Genomic DNA, 22,001 nt, shown 5'->3' with positions numbered 1-22,001 from the left:
CAGAGAGAGAGAGAGAGAGAGAGAGAGAGAGAGAGAGAGAGAGAAAGGTGTTTTCCATCCACTGGTTCACTCCCCAGTTGGCTGCAATGGGCTGGAGCTGCACTGATCCAAAGCCAGGAGCCAGGAGCTTCTTCCAGGTCTCCCTTGTGGGTGCAGGGGCCCAAGCACCTGGGCCATCTTTTGCTGCTTTCCAAGGCCATAGCAGAGAGCTGTATCTGAAGAGGAGCAGCCGGGACTCGAACCAGTATCCATATGGATGTCAGCACTGCAGGCAGCAGCTGTACCCAATGCACCACAGCGCTGGCCCCTGTATAGAGCTTCTTAAATTGGACTTTCACCACTCATTTATTTGTTCTCCTTGTGCCTCTATCACTGAACTGACTAAGTTGAGTTATTACTGTTCATCTGTAAACTCTCTCCTTTATAGATCACAGCTTCTTTGGGGGTGAGGACTGTGCCACCTTCATATAGTCTCCATGCTAAGCAAGGGCTCTGGCACTTAGCTAGGGCTTACAGGAGGCAACTAAGGTTGTAAGTGAGTCGTCGAGGGATTCTGAGACACGTCACTCATTAGGAGTCAGCAGGCAAGAATATAACAATGAAAACTAGCTTTGAAAGCTCTTAGAAGAGAAGGGTGGCTGTAAGGAGGAGGTTGTGTAAGTATGGCTATTGCTGGAAGCAGGAGGCTGAGCTGCTGCCGAGAATGAGCTGCCCCATTCTGCTTGTTCAACAGGGTGGGAAAGTACCAAGAGGGAGCCGGTGACAACTTGAGGCCACCTGGTGCCCACTGGGATCCCTGCCCCAGACTGTTCTGAAGTTGAAACAAGGTAGTTTGGGGGAGCTGCTCACTGCTTTTGCTGCTCAGTGACTGTTCCCAGATGTTCGTGGTATTCAGCGACTGTCTTCCAACAAGTCCGGGTCGAGTGCCTTGGAAAACAGCCAGAATATTTATGGAGAATTTGGAGCCACACGGAGTTGTTCATATTTTTACAATAATGGAAAGAAAATAATTGGTTGATAATGCAAGCAATGGGAGGTTTGGGAGAAAGCATCATCATCTTGTTGAAATGTATTCTACCAGATGAGAAATAGAAGGTGGGGTGGGCAGAACGTGGCAGTTAGCTCAGTGCACAGGAAAGGGAACATTCTGAGGTCCAAGGCTATGATTCTAGAAGGGAAAGTCTTTAAATAATGAATTGGTGGTTGTCTAATCACAAATGGTCTCCACAAGAAAGGGGCATCATGGGGTTGGATGTCCAGAGGTAGTGCATAGGGTCACAGAACAAAACAAGGATATTTACTTGAAAGGATTTGCAAGTAGGGCCAAGCTACAGAATGAATTTCCACTCTGGAAATATGCAGGTGAGGTAATACTTTGGTCGAATTGATTTCGAACTTTGCTTTTGACTTTAAAAAAAATGCAAGGAAAGAGGTTAGTGCTTAGGGGAATCCTGGATTGTATTAATGCGTAATGGAGTAGAGTGGAATCACGGAGGCCATATAAAAATCACTGGATTTTCTCTCTGTGCCAGCACAGAGGCTTGCTGGAGTGTGATTTTAGATGATCACTTTGGGATCTGAGCTCTAACTTTCTTACCTCCAAGTGGTCATAGTCCTACCAATGCGCTGGTGCATTGTGTCTGTTAGTTAAGATAGCTGTGGCATAGTAGGCCAATTCATGTCCTGGCTGCCGCTCTTCTGATCCAACTCTCAGCTTCTGGCCTGGGAAGGCAATGGACAATGGCTCAAATCCTTGGACTCCTGCACCTGCATGGGAGACCCAGAAGAAGCTCTTGGCTCCTGGCTTCAGATTGACTCAGCTCCGTCCGTTGTGGTCATTTGGGGAATGAACCAGCAGATGGTTCTCCCTCCCTCTCTCTGTAACTCTGCCTCTCAAATAAGTAAATAAAATCTTTAAAAAAAAAGATACACAATGTAAGACCCAGCATGGAGTTAACATTCAGTGGTTCTCAATAAGTAAATAAATCCAACTTTCCCTTGATACCTTTTGAAAGCTTACTTCCAGATTCAATTGGGAAACCATCAAGACATAATTTGTAGATATATATGTATAGGCCAATGTGCTGCTGATAATATTTGAAACTCAGCATGGCATCATAGTACTGGAGATGGTTAAATGTTTAACTTTTTGAGAAACAGCTGAATAATTGAATTTTTGATTTTTTTACTATAGCAAATTTAATAGGCACAATTTATTTAAGAATTAAAACAATCATTTATAAATGAAGACTAAAATTGAGAGCATACAAAAGTAATAAAAATAATAGATATGCCTTATTTTTAGTAAAAGGTCAAAAGAAAGGAAGGAAGAAATAAATGTAATTCAGGGAATGTTTAATTCAGGGTGATTATTGAAAAGAGAGAACTGCAACTGACAGATAATAGGGAATACCTAAGATGAAAACAAATCAAGGACAAATACTAAAAATCAAAGAAAATTTTCTGAAACCTAGATGAAAACCAGTTTGTAATTGCTTCTTGGAAGAGTGAACTTCAGTTGATTATTTCTTTGCCATGCAGAAGCTCTTTAGTTTGATGAAATCCTGCTTGTTTGTCTGTGCTTCTGTTTCCTGTTTCTTTGGGGGCCTGGTCTAGAGCATCCTTGCTCATTCCAGTGTCCTAAAGTGTTTCACATATTTTTCCCTCTAATGGTTGCAAAGCTTCAGGCCTCACACTTAGGTCTGATGCATTTTGAGTAGGTTGTTGTACAGGGTGAGAGATAGAGATCTAGTTTCATTTTCTGCATTTGGATATCCAGTTTTACCTACATCATTTATTGAAAAAGACTGTGCTTTTCTATTGCAAGTTCTTGGCAACATTATCAAAAATCAGTTGGCTGCAGCTGTGAGGGTTTCCTTCTAGGGTTTCTATTCTGTTCTGTTGGTCTGTGGATCTGTTTTTATGTCAATACTATACTGTAGCATTGTAATATAAATTTTTATTTAACTATTTTTATTGATTTTATAAAGGGAACAGATTTTATGTATTTCATATATATAGTGTTAAGAATATATTTTATTTCCCACCCTCCCTCCTCCAGGCTCTCTTATCTTTCTTTTAATTTTTACAATAATATATATTCAATTTATTTCATAATCACAAGCTTAGTCCTCCACTAAGTAGAATTCAGCAAGCATTATGGCCACTGTTCCTCAGAAGTACAGACAATATAGACAATAATCAAATCTCAAGATGCCAGTTTCACTCATATACATTACATTTTGTGTATTCTGTATATTAGCTACAAATAAGAGAAAGCCTGATATTTGTCTTTTATGGACTGGCTTAGTGCAGTAAGCATATTAGTGTCCAGTTGCATCCATTTTATTGCAAAAGACAGGATTTCATTCTTTTTATTGCTAAGTAGTATTCCATCATATATATATGTATATGTATATATATATATATATACACACACACACATACATACAAACACACACACACACACACACCACATTTTCTGTATGCAGTCATCAGGTGATGGACATCTGGGTTGATTCCATATCTTTTTTTTTTTTTTTTTGGACAGGCAGAGTGGACAGTGAGAGGGAGAGACAGAGAAAAAGGTCTTCCATTGCCATTGGTTCACCCTCCAATGGCCGCTGCGGCTGGCGCACCACGCTGATCCGATGGCAGGAGCCAGGTGCTTATCCTGGTCTCCCATGGGGTGCAGGGTCCAAGGACTTGGGCCATCCTCCACTGCCTTCCTGGGCCACAGCAGAGAGCTGGCCTGGAAGAGGGGCAGCCGGGACAGAATCTGGCGCCCCGATCGGGACTAGAACCTGGTGTGCCGGCACTGCAAGGCGGAGGATTAGCCTAGTGAGCCGCGGCACCGGCTGATTCCATATCTTAACTATGGTGAATTGAGCTTCTGTAACAAGGGGGTGCAGATAACTCTTTCATATGCTGATTTCATTTCCTTTGGGAATCTCCTTACTGTATTCCATGATGAGTGTACTAATTTATATTCCCACCTTTTTCTCCACATCCTCACTAGCATTTTTTTTTAAATTTCTGAGTGATAGCCATTCTAACTGGGGTGAGGTAAAACCTCATGGTTTTTATTTGTATTTTTATTTTGCATTTCTCTGATGGCTGGTGATCCTGAGCATCTTTTTATGTGTCTTTTAATCATTTGTATTTCATCCTTTGAAAAATGCCTGTTGCCGTATCCTTAGCCTGTTTCTTAACTGGATTGTATGTTTTGTTGCTGAATTTCTTGAGCTCCTTATATATTCTGGATATTAAATCTTTATCAGATGTATCATTTGCAAATATCTTCTCCCACTCTGTCAGTTGCCTCTTCATTTTGTTGAGTGTTTCCTTTGCTGTGCACAAACTTCTTGGCCTGATGTAATTTCCTTTTATTGTCTGTGCTTTGTGGGGGTCTTACCCTAGAAGTCTTTGCCTAGGCCAATGTCTTGCTTGCTTACCCTATATTTGCCTGTGGTAATTCGATAGTTTCTGGTCTTAAGTTTACATTTTTGATCTATTATAAGTTGGCTTATTATAGTGTTTAAGGTAGGAGTCTCATTTCTGCATGTGAAGATCCAATTTTCCCAACACCATTTGTTGGAAAGACTGTCCTTTCTCCAGGGAGTGATTTTAGTTCATTTGTCAAAGATTAGTTGGTTGTAGATGCATGAAAATTCAACAATTTGTGTGAATCAATTTCTGGGGTTTCTAATCTGTTCCATTGGTCCACATGTCTATTTTTATGTTAGTACCAAGCTATTTTGATTATAATTGCCCTGTAACATGTCTTGAAATATGGTATTGTGATGTCAGGCAAAATTTGTAAATGGCTTATTTGAAAGACTAAATACTTAGAAAGTAAAATATGATCCTTAGGAGGCAATTCCAATTCACAAGAACAAACCATATTGAGTTAAGCTACCATATGCAATGCCATACCAGAGTGTGGGTTCAAGTTCTGGCTGCTCTACTTCTGATCTAGTTCCTGCTAATGTGCCTGGGAGACAGTGGAAGGTGGTCCAAGTGCTTGGGCCTTTGCCACTCAGGTGAGAGACCAGGATGGAGTTCCTAGTTCCTGGTGTCAGCCTGGCCCAGCCCTGATGGTTGGGACCATTTAGGGAATGAACCAGTAGGTGGAGGATCTGTCTTGTCTTTCCTTGTCTCACTATGTCACTCTACTTTTCAAATACATAAATATATTTTTTTTTAAAAAGAAAGATATTGGGTCCATTGCTGTGACTCACTTGGTTAATCCTCTGCCTGTGGCACCGGCATCCCATAAGGGTGCCAGTTCTAGTTCTGGTTGCTCCTCTTCTGGTCCAGCTCTCTGCTGTGGCCTAGGAGGGCAGTGGAGGATGGCCCAGGTGTTTGGGCTCCTCCACGTGCATGGGAGACCAGGAGGAGGCACCTGGCTCCTGGCTTTGGATCGGTGCAGCACTGGCCATGGCAGCCATTTTGGGGTGAACCAATGGAAGTAAGACCTTTCTCTCTGTCTCTCCCTTTCACTGTCTGTAGTTCTACCTGTCAAATAAAATAAATAAAAATAAAAAAGAAAGAAATTTATTTTTCTTTGTTTCTGACAGGCTGATTAGATTGGCAAATTGGGAAGTATGTCTTGGTTTCAGAAATGTTTGGTGATTTTGCATAGTATTCTCATGAATAGGAAGCTAAGTAGTATTTAATTAAATTTGCAGTTAATGAAAAACTATCCTGGAGAATTAATAAATGAATATTTGTGTTGACCTGCCAAATAGTTGTTTGGTTGAATGTTATAGAATTCTGACTTGGTACCATTGTCTTCAACATTTGTATTAGGATAGCAAAGACATATTAATAAATTTTATGAACAGTACATAATTTGAAGTACACAGGTGTTTTATATAAAGTTATAAAAATAACACTTGATAAAGACAACTAAAATAAAGGAAAACAGTCACAAAATATAGAAACACAAGACTGCTTCTTTCTTTCTTTCTTTTTTTTTTTTTTTTTTTTTTTTGACAGGCAGAGTTAGACAGTGAGAGAGAGACAGAGAGAAAGGTCTTCCTTCCATTGGTTCACCCCCCAAATGGCTGCCATGGCCAGCGTGCTGCACTGATCTGAATCCAGGAGCCAGGTGCTTCCTCCTGGTCTCCCATGCGGATGTAGAGCCCAAGTGCTTGGGCCATCCTCCACTGCCTTCCCAGGCCACAGCAGAGAGCTGGACTGGAAGAGGAGCAACCAGGACAGAACTGGCACCCCAACTGGGACTAGAACCCAGAGTGCCAGCACCGCAGGCAGAGGATTAGTCTAGTGAGCCGCGGCGCCGGCCAAGACTGTATCTGTCAATGTATAATTATTTTATTGCAGATTTAATTCATTGTGAGCTCAAATAGGTGTAGTTAAAATGTTTTATTAAAACCTTCTTATAAGTTGAGTGTTGTTTCTGCTGATAAGTTATTTGGGAAATCTAATTTTAGGTACAGTTTCTCTGTACTTAGATTCTTCCTGTCAATTTAACTCTTGATTCATTGAACTGTTTTCAGTAGGCACTTCAACAATAGAACATAGACTTTTTTTCCTGAACTCCTGCTTTTCTTCACATGTGTTTTTTTCTGATTCTTTATATATAAAAAATATTTGGATGTGTCCAAGTTCATATTATGTAGCATGTAGGGCTCCACAGGATAAAATGGGCAGCTTTGTTTTCCTTCCTTTGAATCTGTTCTCCAAACCTTTTATAAAAAATATTCCTGTAGGATATGTTTTATTTACTTGTGAGGATTTGAGAGACACATACAGACAGCTCCCATCTGCTTATTTGCTCCCCAAATACCCACAGCAGCCAGGGGTCGAAGCAGGGAGTTGGCAAGTCACTGCAAGTCCCACAGGTGGGTGGCAGGAATCCAATCACTTGAGTCATGCTGCCTCCCAGGGCCCTCATTAGCAGGAAGCTGGAACCAGGACTCAAGCCCATGTTCTCCAGTGTATGCTGTGGCTGCTCTGACTGGTGTCTTAACTGTTGGGTCAAGCACTCAGCCCCTACATAGCATATTTTAAACAGATTGGTGTTAGCATTTGTATAAGTAGTATTTGTTCCTCCTCATTGGATTTCTTTGGAATGTGAACTCTCTCATGTTCATACTTATTTCATTGTATTTGAGGATCTTTTTCTTCAGTTATATCTGTGGTTACTACTTCTTCTATGGTTGTTTGCAGGCGTCTCAGCAGTTCCTGTATTCTGAGGGTGCTGGTCTGGTCCTTAGGCTCCATTAACACTGTCTTTTTCTGTTCAGTTTCCTTCCATTTCTTATTGCCTTACACTCTGGATTCGGAGCCAACTTTTGGAGCACATCCTTCACAGATTATACTGTTCTTTTTCTGTTGTGTGGATTTCATTTCACCAATTTCAATCCTCCCCTGTAATTTTTTACTTTGCTATCTGTTTGCCTTTACATCTTATCCTGTTGACTTTTCACATCTGGATGTTTTCCTCTCAGACTTTCTGTTCCAGACTCAAAAATGCTTGCAAAGGCAGGGCACATTTGCCATTTTACAAAGCTGTAATTTTTGAGTGATGGTGTGACTTTTTATCCTCTTTATCTTATTATCTTTATCTTATTAGCCAATGGGGAGAATAGTGAGTGTTCTACAGGAGCCATTTTCAACTGGAAAGCCTGGGATGCCTAAGCCTAATATGTTGACTGATCGAATCAGGATTATAAATGATGCCAGCAGGAAGGAACACAGTGTTAGAACCAACAAGATGGATAAATGGGATCTGACAGGCTGCCTGAAAAGAATGTCAGTTAATGGCAGGAGAGGGGGTCCTGACTTGTGTATTTCCAGGATTGCACATCCTGTTTACTGCTGAGTTCACTCCTTGCCGTTTCTGAGCAATGTCACCTACCCTGAAGTCTTCAATTACCACCAGATGCTGAAGATGTTAACACCTGGGGCCCTGGGCCAGGCCAGGCACCTAAATGCAACATGTCCCACAGTGAGCTCATTAGCTAGACTCTGAGCCTTTCTGCCAACCCTGCCCATTGGCTGAAGTGCACCCGCCTGGTCACTCAGCCACTCTTGACCCCCAGCCTGTCTTCGTCTCCCACAGGAAACCATTTGCCTCCCAGAGATTCGGCCTGCCTCATAAATATTCCTCCAGATCTTGGAGTAGGTGCTCAGGGCCTGGATGGCTTCTTCCCCATCTTTGCATGTTTAAATCCATCCTTTATGCTTTTTTTCATCTGATACCATCTCAGTATTTTTTATAAACACAAACCACATTTGGTCACATCATTGCTCAATGCCTTCCCAACTGCTCCACGCCCACCCCCAAGAAAAAGTCTGTGTAGGGCTCCTGGCCCTTGCATTTTTGTGACATTTGGGTCACAGCCAGTTGTCTTGCTCTTCTGCTTTTGCAGTCAGAAATGTTTTCTCTCTTTCTTGGAATGCTTTGCTCCCCGCACCTTCCTGGAAAGCTTGTTTTCCTTTTGGGAATGCACTCAAGTTCCACCCTAGGTGCATCCTCCATGAATTCTGAACAATCCATTTCTCAGTGCTTTCCCTGGACTCCTCACAGACCTGCATGCATGGCCGATTCCCTCTTTGAAATGGCATCATTAATATTCAGTATCCCTACGTATGTAAGTACAGCCATTTTGCTGTCAGTAAACCAGTTGTTTTCCCATTAATTTACCTCCCCCAACTTCCTCTCCCAAACACTCACTCCTTCAGTTCCTTTTGAAACTTCACATCCTTCCCCCCGCCCAAACCCAGTGGGCTCTGCTTCTCCGAAAATTCTCCTTAAACTTCCCTGGTTTAGTTGGTGCTATCTTCATTAATATCTGTTGTCACACACTGTTTCTAGAACTTTGTGCTTCATTCTCATGGCCTTATATGTTTTAAAATAGTAATGGTCACATTGTATTTTGCATTTCTTATTCTTACCAAAATTTCAAACCCTAAAAAGTAAGTCAATCATCAAACATTTTTCCCTTTAGGCCGGCGCCATGGCTCACTAGGCTAATCCTCCGCCTGCGGCACCAGCACCCCAGGTTCTAGTCCCGGTTGGGGCACCGGATTCTGTCCCGGTTGCTCCTCTTCCAGTCCAGCTCTCTGCTGTGGCCCGGGTAGGTAGTGGAGGATGGCGCAAGTTCTTGGGCCCTGCACCCATTTGCGAGACCAGGAGAAGCACCTGGCTCCTGGCTTCGGATCAGTGCAGCGCACCAGCCGTGGCAACCATTTTGGGGTGAACCAACGGAAGGAAGACCTTTCTTTCTGTCTCTCTCTCTCACTGTCTAACTGCCTGTCAAAAAAATTTCCCTTTCCCTAAACCATCAACACTTCTACTTGGAGAAAATTATTTTAGGTATCTGGATCTGCATACTTATGCATATGCAGAGGCAGAGGAATATAGGAAAATATGGGATCACATAATAAACCTCCTTTTCAAAAATTATTACTTTTATTTTTACTTGACTTCGAGGAAAAATGACTACAAGCAAAACTAACGATATTGCTGAACTTTGATAGACTTTTTAAATCAAAGAATATTAGTTCCTACATTATCCTTCTGTAGTGATAAGGTCAGACAGGAAAAGGTAAATAAGTTGGTGTACGTTGAGCTCCTTCCTTTGAATTTCTACTCTGGAAAATAAGGAACTTGTCCTACACAAATATTCTCCCATTTCCTTAAGCATTTTTCTTATCTATGATATTTACATGACAAAATTATGAATTTTTATTTTTTTCTATACGACAATTATCCATAGTTGCTAAATATTAATTCTATATGAAGATTAACTCAGAACTTGATCACTATCTGTAGGGATCGCTGCGCCGATCCGGAGCCAGGAGCCAGTGCTTCCTCCTGGTCTCCCATGCGAATGCAGGGCCCAAGCACTTGGGCCATCCTCCACTGCCTTCCTGGGCCACAGCAGAGAGCTGGACTGGAAGAGGAGCAACCGGGACAGAATCTGGTTCCCCAACCGGGACTAGAACCTGGGGTGCTGGCTCCACAGGCGGAGGATTAGGCTAGTGAGCTGCAGTGCCAACCCATTATCTGTATTTTGATCATAGCTCACATCTCATTAAACTATCTTGTATTTGTATAAAATATTTAAACAGGTGAAAAATAAATATATTTATATGTACTGGTATAACAAACACTTATACCCCACTTCCCACATGTAATAAATGTTACTTCATCAGTTTGCTTTTCTAAATTTATTTATTTATTTATTCTATCTGAAAGGAGAGAGAGAGATGATAGAGTAGATAGATATAGACAGATCCGTCCATCTTCAGGTAGATAATAGAGAAAGACAGACAGACAGATAGACAGACAGACATACAAAGACCCCATCTGCTGGTTCACTGTTAGGATCCCCACAATTGCCTGGGCTAGGCAATTGACTTTTCACATTTAAATGTTTTCTTCTTAGGCTTTCTGTACCAGATCCAAAAATGATTGTGAAGAAATGACACATTTGCCATTTTAGAGTTGCAATTGTTTGAGTGATGGTGTGACAGTTCGTCCCCTTCATGTTTATGTTAGTAGCCAAGAGCTATATTATTTACACAGACAGGAGCTGTAAACTCAAGCCAGGTCTGCCACCAGGGGGGCAGGAACCCAGTCATTTGAGCCACCATAACTGCCTTCCAGGGTTTACATTAGCAGGAAAACAGAATTGGGGCTGGAGCCAGCACTGGAACCCAGGCACCCTGATGAAGTAGGCGGGAATCTTAACCACTAAAAAAAAAGGGAGTGGGGAGGAAAAATACTCATTTGCACTTCATGTTTTTTGAAATAAAAATTATATAAAATGCTTTTGAATACAAATTGAACTTAGAGCTAGTTTCATGTTTTTCTATTCCACATATAGGCACTTGCTGACATGCATTCAGAGTTCAGGAAGTTCATATATGGAAATATATATTAATGTATAAAATTGATCTGAAAATAACATGTAATATTTTAACTATTTTAACATAGCTTTACTTTATTAATATGTTTTCAAAAATATACAGTATTAGATTTTATATAATCAACATATAATGGAAAATTGATGTCATTGCCTTGGCAATCAATATTTGGTACATTTAGGTATACTCTACTTATTTAGATACCATATAATGAGATATATGTTAACTTTAGACCCGTCCTGTGCCTTGCTGACTGCCTGCAGACATTTGGGTTGTTTCAGAATTTTGCCAGCAGGCCAGCATTGACAGCCCTGCAGTGGGCATTGTTGTATATATCTTGGGAGCAGATGGATGTGTTCCTTTGGGTCCGTACCTTGAACTAGAATTGCTGGCTCATTGGTATGGGCCTGCTTAATTTTATTAGACATTTGCAAATTACTCTCTAATGTGGTTTTGCAAATTTACATTGTCAGTAGCTGTGTCTGAGAGTACACATTGTTTATCAACGTTATGAATATTTGATTTCACACTTTTCATTTTTGAAAATCTGATGGATATCACATGCTATCTAATGACTATATTAATTTGGATTTTTCTGATTACAAATGAGGCCAAACATGTTTTCATAAGCTTATTTCTATTTGGGCTTCTTTTGCACATATCCTATGCATATTTTTGTTCTTTTTAAAGATTGCATTATATTCATCTTACATTTATACGTTACCTGTGAGCTAAACTTTTCTTCTACAGGGCTTACATTTAATTTTATTTATAGCATCTTTATTGTGAGAAGATTCTAATACTAATATAGTTAACTGGATAAGTTATTCCTTTTAGGGTTTGTTCTATTTGTATGCTCTTTGAAAATATCATCTTTAACGCCAGGTCATATAATTTATTTTAGAAATTATACAGTATTGATTTTCACATGTAGGTCTTTTATCCATTTGGAATTTATTTTGGAGATTGCCATTTAACCCATACAGATAAACAGTTTTTATAGAAACATTTATCAAAGAGTCTGTCTTTCTGCCATGATTTGTTTAAGTAAGCATTTTATTCTACAATAATTTATATTTGTTGAAAATTATACAGATAGTACCAAGTCTCTACTTTCCTGTATTGTTAATGTTTTTACATTACTGTGGGACATTTGCCTTTGGCTAAAATCCAACATTGGTGTAGGATTATTTACTGAACGCCATAGTTTATATGGATTTCTCTACTTCTGCCCAGTTAAAATGATCCCATCCTAGGATCCCATCCAGGACAGCACATTATGTATTTGGTCTTTGTGTGCCATTATTTCTCCTGTGGTCTTGACGGCTTCTCTCTCTTTTCTATTCATGACCTTGGCAATCTTGAATCATATTTTGTAAGGTCCCTTAAGTTGTCTTTTGCTGGTGCATGTGTTTCCTGGTTAGACTGGGCTCATGGGTTTAGGGGAAGAAGACTGCAAAGGAGAGCTGTTCTCCCCCATGAAGTCATGTTTGTATGCCATGCACGTTACCCACCACTGGTGATGTTAATCTTGTTCTCCTGGCCAAGGTCGTGCCTGGCAGGTTTCTCCAAAGTGAATTTACATTTTTGTATTTGTGGAAACAAATATTCTACTCTTTGGAAGCAAGTCATTAGGCACTGCCCACACTCAGGATTGAGGGCATATTAATTTTCACTTCATGGAGTTGGAAGCATCTACCAAGTGATCTGGAATTCTTCTCTAAGGGAGCTTTATATCAACTCTCCCAGTCACTTAGTTATTGAGTCTTAATTTATATTAATACAGGTTCATGAATATTTTATCTTCAAATTATAACCCAATACTAACATATTCACTTCATTGTTCTTATGGTTTCATTTCTGGCCAGTAGGAGCTCTTTGAGTCAGCTCCCATGTCCTTTGGAATATTCCCATTTTTTTTAGTATCCTGTGGGATGAGGCCTGGAAGGAGGAGAGTGGAGGGGGTTCAACTTGTGCTCTAGATCTGCCTGCTGCTCCATCCCCTCGCCTCTTGCTTCACCCTCCACACCCCAGACTCATTTGTCCTGGTACTGGCTCTTCTGCATGATTGGGAGGTCCTGGGCCTCCCAGAATTGGCTGACAGCACCATCTGGGGCACCAAAGGGAGGAGCAGGTTGGTGGTGTAGGCCACCATGTGTCTTGCCATGGTGGACATTAGGACACAGGCTGTGAAGCCTGGTCTGCCTCTTCCAGGGCCACAGGACCCCTCCTGTGACCACCCATGTTGACCCACTACCTTCTCTTGGCTCATCAAGATCAAGGCCATCATGCAATGTCACACAGACACTGGACTGTGTCTCTGTCACCACAGTGCCCCTTACAGGTGGTTTGTCAATGGGTCCCCATGCTCATTCATGTCACTTGTGCTCATTCACAGTCACTTTCTCCTCTGGTTATGGGACTCAGTCCTCTTGTACCTTCTCCTGAGCCAGCAGGGTGGCATTTCCTCTGGACACATTCTTACCATCTCCACTTCCATACCATGCTTGTCATGTTTGCCCAGCAGACCAGGGTCGCCCCAATTTCTGCTGTCTGGAAAGTCCTGCTCCCATGCCTCCCCAGGGAACTGATCTCTTTAAGACACAATTCAGTTATCCCTTCCTCTGAAAGGGTCGCTCCACACCCCTCCAGTTGGGTTGAAGAACAGCTGGAAGCATTCCCCTTCCGGTCTGGAAGGAGTCATGGCTGCTAAATCCAGCAACTTCAGAGTCTCCTGAGAAGATGTGCACCTCTGTAGCTGTGAACAGATTCCCAATGGAGACACTACTGTAACTGGAAAGTCAGGGCACTTGGACAGACCTGGGTTAGGGGTCACTTGTAGGGCATAGCAGAGGAAGACGCAGACAGGTGTGAGCATACAGGTGGAGGAGAGGCCTGGGGGAACACAGGAAGATGCCATGGTGCTCCAGGGAGCATCAGAGGAGCAGGTGCAGTCCAGAGTAGGTCTCAGAATGCCCCGGGGGAGGGGAACATCGAAACTCTGCCTCCACCATCACTGCCTCTGTGGTTTCCACAGGGGAATTCCAAGGCCTTGCTGTGATGGGCTCGCAGGCTGGAAAGAAGACTGGATTAAATAACACATTAAGCCATTCATGTTCTTTGAGAGCCTGTTTCCTCTTATGTCAGGTGCAGAGTAACTCTAATGACGCATGCTAGGCAGCAGTGTGGGACTCAGCTGAGTGTCGCTCCCTCTCCTTTATCCATGGAGAGAGAAAGTTCGTTGCTAAGGGTGTCATTTGAATGTGAAGGAATATAAAGCACAGTTGAAGAGGAGAGGCTCTATTGTTACTGAGAACGTTAATGGTGAGAGGAAGGGAAGAGACAGCCAGGAGCTTGCATCAGCGGTAGTGGCACTGTTGGGCAGGGGAAGGTGTTGGGGGATTGCATGTTGGAGTTATCATTTTAGGATGAGGCAAATCGGATCAAGCTTTTAGACTGAGTGGATGGGGCAAGCGTTTGGTACAGCAGTTAAAGTTGCTACTTGAGATGCCTGCATCCCATATCTGTATCCATATCTGCTTCTGATCCAGTTTCTCACTAATGCCCATTTTTGGAGGCCACAGGTGATGGCTCAAGTACTTGGATCCCTGTCACTCACCTGGAGACCCAGATGGAGTCCTGGTTCCTGGATTTGGCCCAGCCTAGCCCTGCCTGTTGTACATATTTGGGGAGTGAACCAGCAGGTGGAAGATTGCTCTTTCTCTCTCTCTCTCTATCTCCCTGTGTTTCCAAGGAACACAAATAAAAATAATATTGAGAGGAGCCACAGGGGGCTGCTGAATGAGGCTAAGTCTCTAAGGGAAACTGAAGAAAATGAAAATAAAGTTGAAATCCAGATGGAGAGGGAAGCAGGGAGGACGGGGCCGCTTGTGGTGAGAACACTAGCGAGGCCTCCGTTTGGGGAAGGACTCAAGCCCATCAGCAGGTATTGCATCTTCTTGAAATCTGCTCTTCTGAGTTTCTAATGTCTGCTTCTGGGTAAGAGAAAGGGCCCAAGGACACCACAATTCACTTTGAGTGTGTGTGGATGGGATAAATGAGGGTGTGAGGCCAAGCCCTTTTCCTTAGGGACATCACTGAGAAGAAGACCTTCTTTGCCCACATCACACACAAGGTTTTCTCCTGGAGTACCCTGACCAGTAGAAGGATGATCGTTCCTCTTGGCACCCAGTGGGGCTCTGAGACCTCCAATGAAAGGCTCATGATGACCTGACATTTTCCCAGGAAGCCAAACCCTAGGCCCTGTTTCAACTTGGGCCAATTTAGAGTTTGGATGTCAAGGGTGGGGGGCGCAGTGCTTAGAGTAAGGAAATGGGGCTCTTGGCCATTGAGTGCCAAGTCACTAAGGGATAAGAACTGGCATCCTGCTTGCGTGTATTGTGATTGAGTTCATTCTTCTGTAGATTTGAGTACATTCTGGGAGTCTGGGGGAGACTCCAGCACCAGCCCTCTCTCCAGCTGCTCGAGTTTTTGTCCCCATGTGCTCATTGCTCTCTGATCTCTTCAGTAACGAATGCACCATGTCCTTCTTTCCCTGTTGTGGTCTCCTTTCCCTGGAGTGGTCTCCACAGTTTCTTTAACCCTACATTTGACTTTTCATTCACAGCTCCTATTCACTCCTATCTTGCAGAGACCAAAGATGTCAAGTCTCTATGTAAGGTCCCATCCAGCTAAGATTCTAGAAAAGTATTGAAAATAAAACGTTGAGAGGAGGGGTGAGAATCACATAAACTTTTATAATTGGCTGATGTGGGTGGGTATCTTCTTGTCATTGCTACCTTTGGCTCTTAGAGAGAAATATCAACCAGGCATTGAAAATTATGAAAATAGACAACTATGTGCATGCATCCAGCACATGATGGGTCTCTATTAAAATGACTGTGTCTCTTTTCCTTCCCACTTCTCAATTCCCAATTCTGTGCTTTTTTTCTCAAATTGCTTTTTGAGACCAAGAGACAAACAGCAATAGAAAACTCCCATTCCGTGGTTCAGTACATAAATGCTCTCAGTGGTCTGGGCTGGGCTGGGCCCAAGTTGGGAGCTGGGAGCTCAATTCAGATCTCCCACATGTACAGCGGAGATCCAGCTACTCAGTCTATCACTGCTGCCCACCAGGGTCTGCATTAACAGGAATCTAAACCGGAGCTGGAGCCAGGAAGGGAACCTAGCTACTTGAGTAGTGAATGTGGGTATCTCAACCAGTGTCTTAGCAGCTAGGTTAAATGCCCACCCTTCAATTTCCAGTGCCAGGAAACTACTGAGCCCCTAGCCTGACTTTCTTCCTCAATGGAATCACAAGGATGACTCATGCCTTGGCTCTTCCCACTGCTCTCGGGTCACCCTGGGCTGAGCATGCTGACTGGGGCAATCTCAGCCTGCCTACAGCCAGCTCATTCGGACTCTGGTCTTAGTTAAAACTTACTTACCCCTGTCTAATTTTGTTTTCTTTTTTTTTTTTCCATAATTGAGATTTTATTGGTGGTGAGAATCAGCACACACATTTTAATTTGTACACAATTCTTAACATACGTACCAAAAATCTAAAAAGCCATGAATTGTCATTCTTTTTTTAAAAGTTATTCCGTGACTTTCCAGCTTCAAATTTGGAGGCAACTCTTCCTTAAGAAGCTATCAAGTACAGGTATCTTCAAATGTTGCTGTTACATAAATCCCACCCATTCACAATATAATAGCATATACACGACACTCAAATTTTCAATCTTTCATGGCACATTAACAAAATCATTAGGAAAACTGGACTACCACAACCAAAGATGTTACAGAGTGCACATGGTTCTGACAGAACAAGGAGTGGTTTTCTGTAGGAAACAATTCTACAAAACATGGAAGAAGTAACTGAAAATATTCAAGACAGATTAAATGCACAATTGAGACTCCAAATTGCCATTTAGTATGCGCTGTACTGTAAGATATAAAAACCACCCCCACCTATGGAATGTTAAGCTGACACCCAAGACAGTCAAAGCCTCCCAGAATTCAATATGCCACTATTTTCTGGTTGTACCAAAAAATAAACAACCAGCAAATGATTTCACCTCTTAAAAAAAATCATTTACACTTAAAAAATGGAATGAGGTGGGCTTCCCTCCTTCTTAAAAATGTTTCTAGAGCTACTAAAAAACTTGCATTTACAAAATAGTTGATACAAATATTCCTCTGGATTGTACAAGAAGGGAGACAGGGACCACTGATAACACATGGTGTATGGTATTAATCAGACTTGGTTTCTTTCTCTTCTGCTTCATCAGAGGCTGGACTCTCCTCGTTTTTCGTTTCTCCGTTTTCTGCAGGCAAGTCTTCTTTAGCTTCTTGGTTAGCCACCTCGGCCTGTTTTCCCTTTGCTCCTCTCTTCCCCTTTGCTTGCACTTTCTTGTCTGATGACTTATCCTTCCCGGCGGCCTTCTTGGGCTTCGCTTCCACCTTAGCGGGGGCCGGCTTCGCCGACAAGCGTGCCGACCTCCTCTTGGGCTCCTCCTTGGCCGCCCCCTCGGCAGAGCTGACCTTCCTCTTGGGCATCCTGGCGGCGGGAGGGCGCGTGCCGGGTGCCTGCGGGCCGCGGCGCGCCGAAAGCCTTCGCGGAGCTGGGCTGCCTTGCCGCTGCCGCGGCTCCCGCCGCCCGAGCTGCTGGGACCCCTAATTTTGTTTTCAAATGGTGCTCTGGTTTAGGTGCAAAGATTGGTTGATTGGTTGATTGATAATTGATTTGGAAGGCTGAGTGGCACACACACAGAGAATTTTCCATCTGTTGTTTCACTCTCTAAGCAGCCACAATGGATGGGGCTGGGCCAGGCTGAAGCTGGCAGCCTGGTATGCCCTCCTAGTCTCTTCCACATGGGTGGCAGGGACCCATGCACTTGGACCATCTTTCACTGCTTTCCCAGGCACATTAGCAGGGACCTGGAGAAAAAGTGGAGCAGCTAGGACTCAAACCAGCCCTGTGGTATGGGAATGTTGACATTACGAACTGTGGCTTAATCCACTAGCCCCATCCTAGTCCCACTTGTCCTGTTTTTCTGACGATGATGAACACTTTGGCATTTAACATTTAGATTCAGAAATAAATTCCAGGCTTAGCACTGAAGAGGTGGGCTGTGTTCCTGAGTCTGAGTCTATCAGAGGACACCTGACCCACAGTCTAAAGTCATCATCATGGGCTGCTTAGAATGTGCCACAGACTCAGGGCCTGACAAATGGGTGTCTCTGCTCATCTGCAAACAATACCTCCTGAGGATCAAGTGTTCTCCCAGGCCTTCTTTACTTTATTCCTTCTCAGCAGAAAAATGATGGTTCTGATAACTGTGCCTGCCATTAACTAATGGCAAACCCAGTGACTAATTGTGTTTGAATCTGATGAGCAAGGGAAGTTAATTGTCCTTGCAAAACCTGGCTCCTGAGGACTTGAGGGGGATGGAAAAGCAGGCGTGCAAAGACTGTAGGTGACGTGCAGCTTTAGGCATCAAGTCAGACCTTTGGGACATCAAGGGTGCTTCCGATGAGCTCAGCGCCACACCCCACAGCTTTCTGGGACCTGCAGGGTAGGTACTGGGAGTGGCTCGTCAGAAGCTGCAGCTCCACTGTGACAAGAAGCTCCAGACTTTCTGGCCTCAAATTGGGAACCCTTAGGAGCAGAGCCTGAGCTGGGAAATCTTGCACAAATGGCTTATGGGTGGAGGGGGCATTTCCAGTGAAGCAGGATGAGGGACACAGAGCAAGGCAGGGAAAGATTTTAAGCAAGAGTGTGGTGTCAGCTGGAAACAAGCTCCAGCCAACCCCAAGAGAGCAGAATTCTGGAGGGCAGGTTTCCCCACAGACGTAGATCTGCCTTAGGCAGAGGGGCTGCCTCTCGCACTGCATCTCCAAGGGAGGCAGCTTCCCTCGGTGGAAGGCAACCCTCTTGTGCTGTTTGCAGCTGACCTGCACGGGAGGGATGAGCACATCTTGCACACAGGGCTCTAGGCCATGCACCAGCCATGTCTGCGACAGTTCTGGGTGCACAGGAGGGATGAGCACATCTTGCACACGGGGCTCTAGGCCATGCACCAGCCATGTCTGCGACAGTTCTGGGTGCACAGGAGGGATGAGCACATCTTGCACACAGGGTTCTAGGCCATGCACCAGCCATGTCTGCGACAGTTCTGGGTGACCTCCCTCCCATGAACAGGGACTCAGGTCATAACTGTGTTCTTTGCTGCCACAGGAAACCTGCAGATCGGATCCTTGGAGGCATTGCACAGACTTTGTAGTGGAAACAGCACTGGCAAGAGAGGAGGCAGAATTTGTCTGTTGCCCTTTGACCAAGCCAAGGGTTTAGAAACCAGGGCCCAACTGTGGATCTTCAAATCTCAGTCATGACTTCACAGGCAGGTCCCAGCCCTCACAGGGTCACTGGACACTTAATTGCACCTCCCCGTGGTCCCCCAACATGGACCCCACGCTGGCCTCTGGCTTTGCCCAGTAGGTCAAGAACCAAGAGTATCCCTCTCGTGAGCACACTAAATCTGACCAGTTCTGCCTGTGAGGATTGATATCACACCAGGCTTGGACATGACTTTATAGCAAGGGTCCCACCAGACACTGAGGGACACTGTCCTTCCGGTCCCTGGAGTTTGCCATTGAACTCACTGTGCTTGCGGTCTGCCTCTGTTTGGGAGAGATAAAAATGAGGCGGGCAGTGGGGGCTCATTCTCCATGACACACACACACTGTAATTAACTTTCTTTGTCATTTCCTCAGATGTCGCCCCTAAGGAACATCAGGCATGGTATGCATATGGGGTCAGGGGACTCTCCACGTGACATAGGGACAATGCCACTCCTCCAAGCAGCCTTTCCCAACAACCCTTATCCCAAGTCCCTGCTCTGTGTCTGAGCTCTTCCTGTATCATCCTTGTCCCTTAGCCTGGGAGAAGCTGGGGCGGATGCAGAGGATGGGGGACAGGGAGAGGCCACTTGGCTTCCAGGCTTTCTCTGCAGGATCAGTTGCTGGCTCTGAAGTTTCCCCTCACTCCCTCCTAGTCCTGGCTCTCAGGCATGTGCTGCCCTCAGGAAGACACCATCATTCCACTTCTAGGCCTCAGAGTGAATAGTTTCTGAAACTGTGGCTGGGACTAGGAGTCTCTTTTATCTGGCCAGTTTTCCTAAGATGTAATGACACAAACAGCATTGCGCCTGAAGTATGGTCCCTTATCTCCTCTGAAACAGTTGTAAAGTCATCGATAGTACATTGAACATGATCCCAAAATGAGCTCTAAAATATAATTTTCAATAGGCTCCAATGGAACATTTCAGCGCATTAGGCAGAACAATTCTGTGTGTCTGAGCGTCAGGCCCAGGGTTTGTCCTACATTTATCTCCTCCTGGGATAAGGGACCTAATATGTCTTTGATTAGGATTTGCATTAATAGTTAATGAGCCTCCCATTAGCATACACTGGGGGTGTCAGAGGCAGGTAATCCGTCTGACCTTGCTATGAATGGATTTAGGTAGCAATTATAAAACCCTACAGTGATCACTTTTAACTTTTCTATGGTAACTGGTTATGCAGTTCCACAAAATTTTAGCTCTGTGATCTTCAACTTCTCAGGGTCTGTTTGCTCATCTTTTTTTTTTTTTTTTAAGATTTATTTATTTAGTTGAAAGGTAGAATTGAAGGAGAGACAGAGAAAATTCTTCCATCCAGTGGTTCATTCCCCAAATGGCCACAACAACCAGGGCTGCATCAGTCTAAAATCAGAAACCAGCAGCTTCATCTGGGTCTCCCCCGTGAGTACAGGGGTCCAGAGACTTGGGCCATCTTCCGCTGCTTTCTCAGGCTTGGAAGTGGAGCATTCAGGACTTGAACCAGCATATGTATGGGATTCCAGTACTGCAGGCTGGGGCTTAGCCTGCTATGCCAAAGTGCCAGCCCCCTAGCTCATCTTTTAAATGGGGGAATTAATTGCAGTTGATTTTTTAGGACACTTACCTTAATCAATCCATATGATTTATGTGATGATTCCTGGAATATTCTAAAATGCCATGTGGGATACGCCATCTGAGCTTTTATAACCCATTCGCTCAAAAATAGGACTTTTCTCATTTATCTTTCATGAACTTTGAACTATGCAGAGGGAGATATGGAAGCCGTGCATCTATCTGATCTCTCCTTCACTCACATTTCCTGGGTACCTGCTTTTGGAGTGATGTGCACCACCAGCTAGAGATGCATAGCTCATCCCCTAGTGAATTCAAAGGGCAAGCCAACTGGACAGCAGCTTTGTAACTCCAGGCCAAGTCACAGCTCATGAGCCAGAGAGGAGGCCCAGAGGGAAGGGCAAACACACACATCCTGTTGCAAAAGTGGACAGAAGGAGGCTCAAAGGTAGTCATCCTTGAACCTGGACAGGTGTGGCAACTAGGGCATGTAGTGAAAGGCAGGAAAGAAGAACAGACAATTTTTAACATAGGTACAGTCTGTGAAAAAAAAAAAAAAACAGATCTATCAGTTAAGAAGACTGATATGCAAAGAATTATTGGCTTGGAAAGAGCAGAGAGAGATTGAAATACTGGAAGCCCAGGAGGAGGCTTCTACAACAGACAGGTGACAAAAAGATTGAGTTAAAAGGGTGGTGGTTGGCATCGTTTCTCCTTCCCTAAAAATGAGGGGGAAGTATTGGCCATAAAATTCTGATTTTAAACAAAGCAGAAGCTATGGTACAAGTGAGGTTTTCTCCATAAAAATTCATGTTGAAACCACCTGCTGGTGCTGGAAGAGTGAGGTCCTTAGTGTCTTTCCCATGAGACTGGATTAGTTCTCAGGGTTGGGGACCTTAATGTCTTTCCCATGAGACTGGATTAGTTCTCAGGGTTGGGGACCTTAATGTCTTTCCCATGAGACTGCATTAGTTCTCAGGGTTGGGGACCCACTTCTTTGTCCCTCTCTTCCACATGCAAGTGCTTCCCTTCTGCTTTGTGCCATGAGCTGAGCAGATGTGGTCACTCATTGTTGGACTTTCTCCTGCCTGAAGCTCAATTTCAGTTAAGCCTCTTTCCTTTGTAAGTTTTCCCGTTTCCGGTATG

The 22,001-nt window shown here is 43.8% G+C and overlaps 1 protein-coding gene and 1 pseudogene across 1 annotated transcript in view; one reads left to right on the top strand and one right to left on the bottom strand.

The window, feature by feature from the left end:
• LOC149122076 (glutamate receptor ionotropic, delta-1-like) overlaps positions 1-22,001 on the top strand; it is a 298,789-nt gene that overhangs the window by 195,275 nt on the left and 81,513 nt on the right. The gene's annotated exons all lie outside the window — the stretch shown is intronic.
• On the bottom strand, positions 17,140-17,571 carry LOC103350969 (non-histone chromosomal protein HMG-14 pseudogene; annotated as a pseudogene).

Source organism: Oryctolagus cuniculus, chromosome 15, assembly GCF_051225735.1.
Source record: "Oryctolagus cuniculus isolate XC-2025 breed Fujian yellow rabbit chromosome 15, ASM5122573v1, whole genome shotgun sequence".
NCBI classification, from domain to species: domain Eukaryota; kingdom Metazoa; phylum Chordata; class Mammalia; order Lagomorpha; family Leporidae; genus Oryctolagus; species Oryctolagus cuniculus.
The sequence above is the reverse complement of the archived record's forward strand: the minus strand, read 5'-3'. Positions and strand labels throughout refer to the sequence as shown.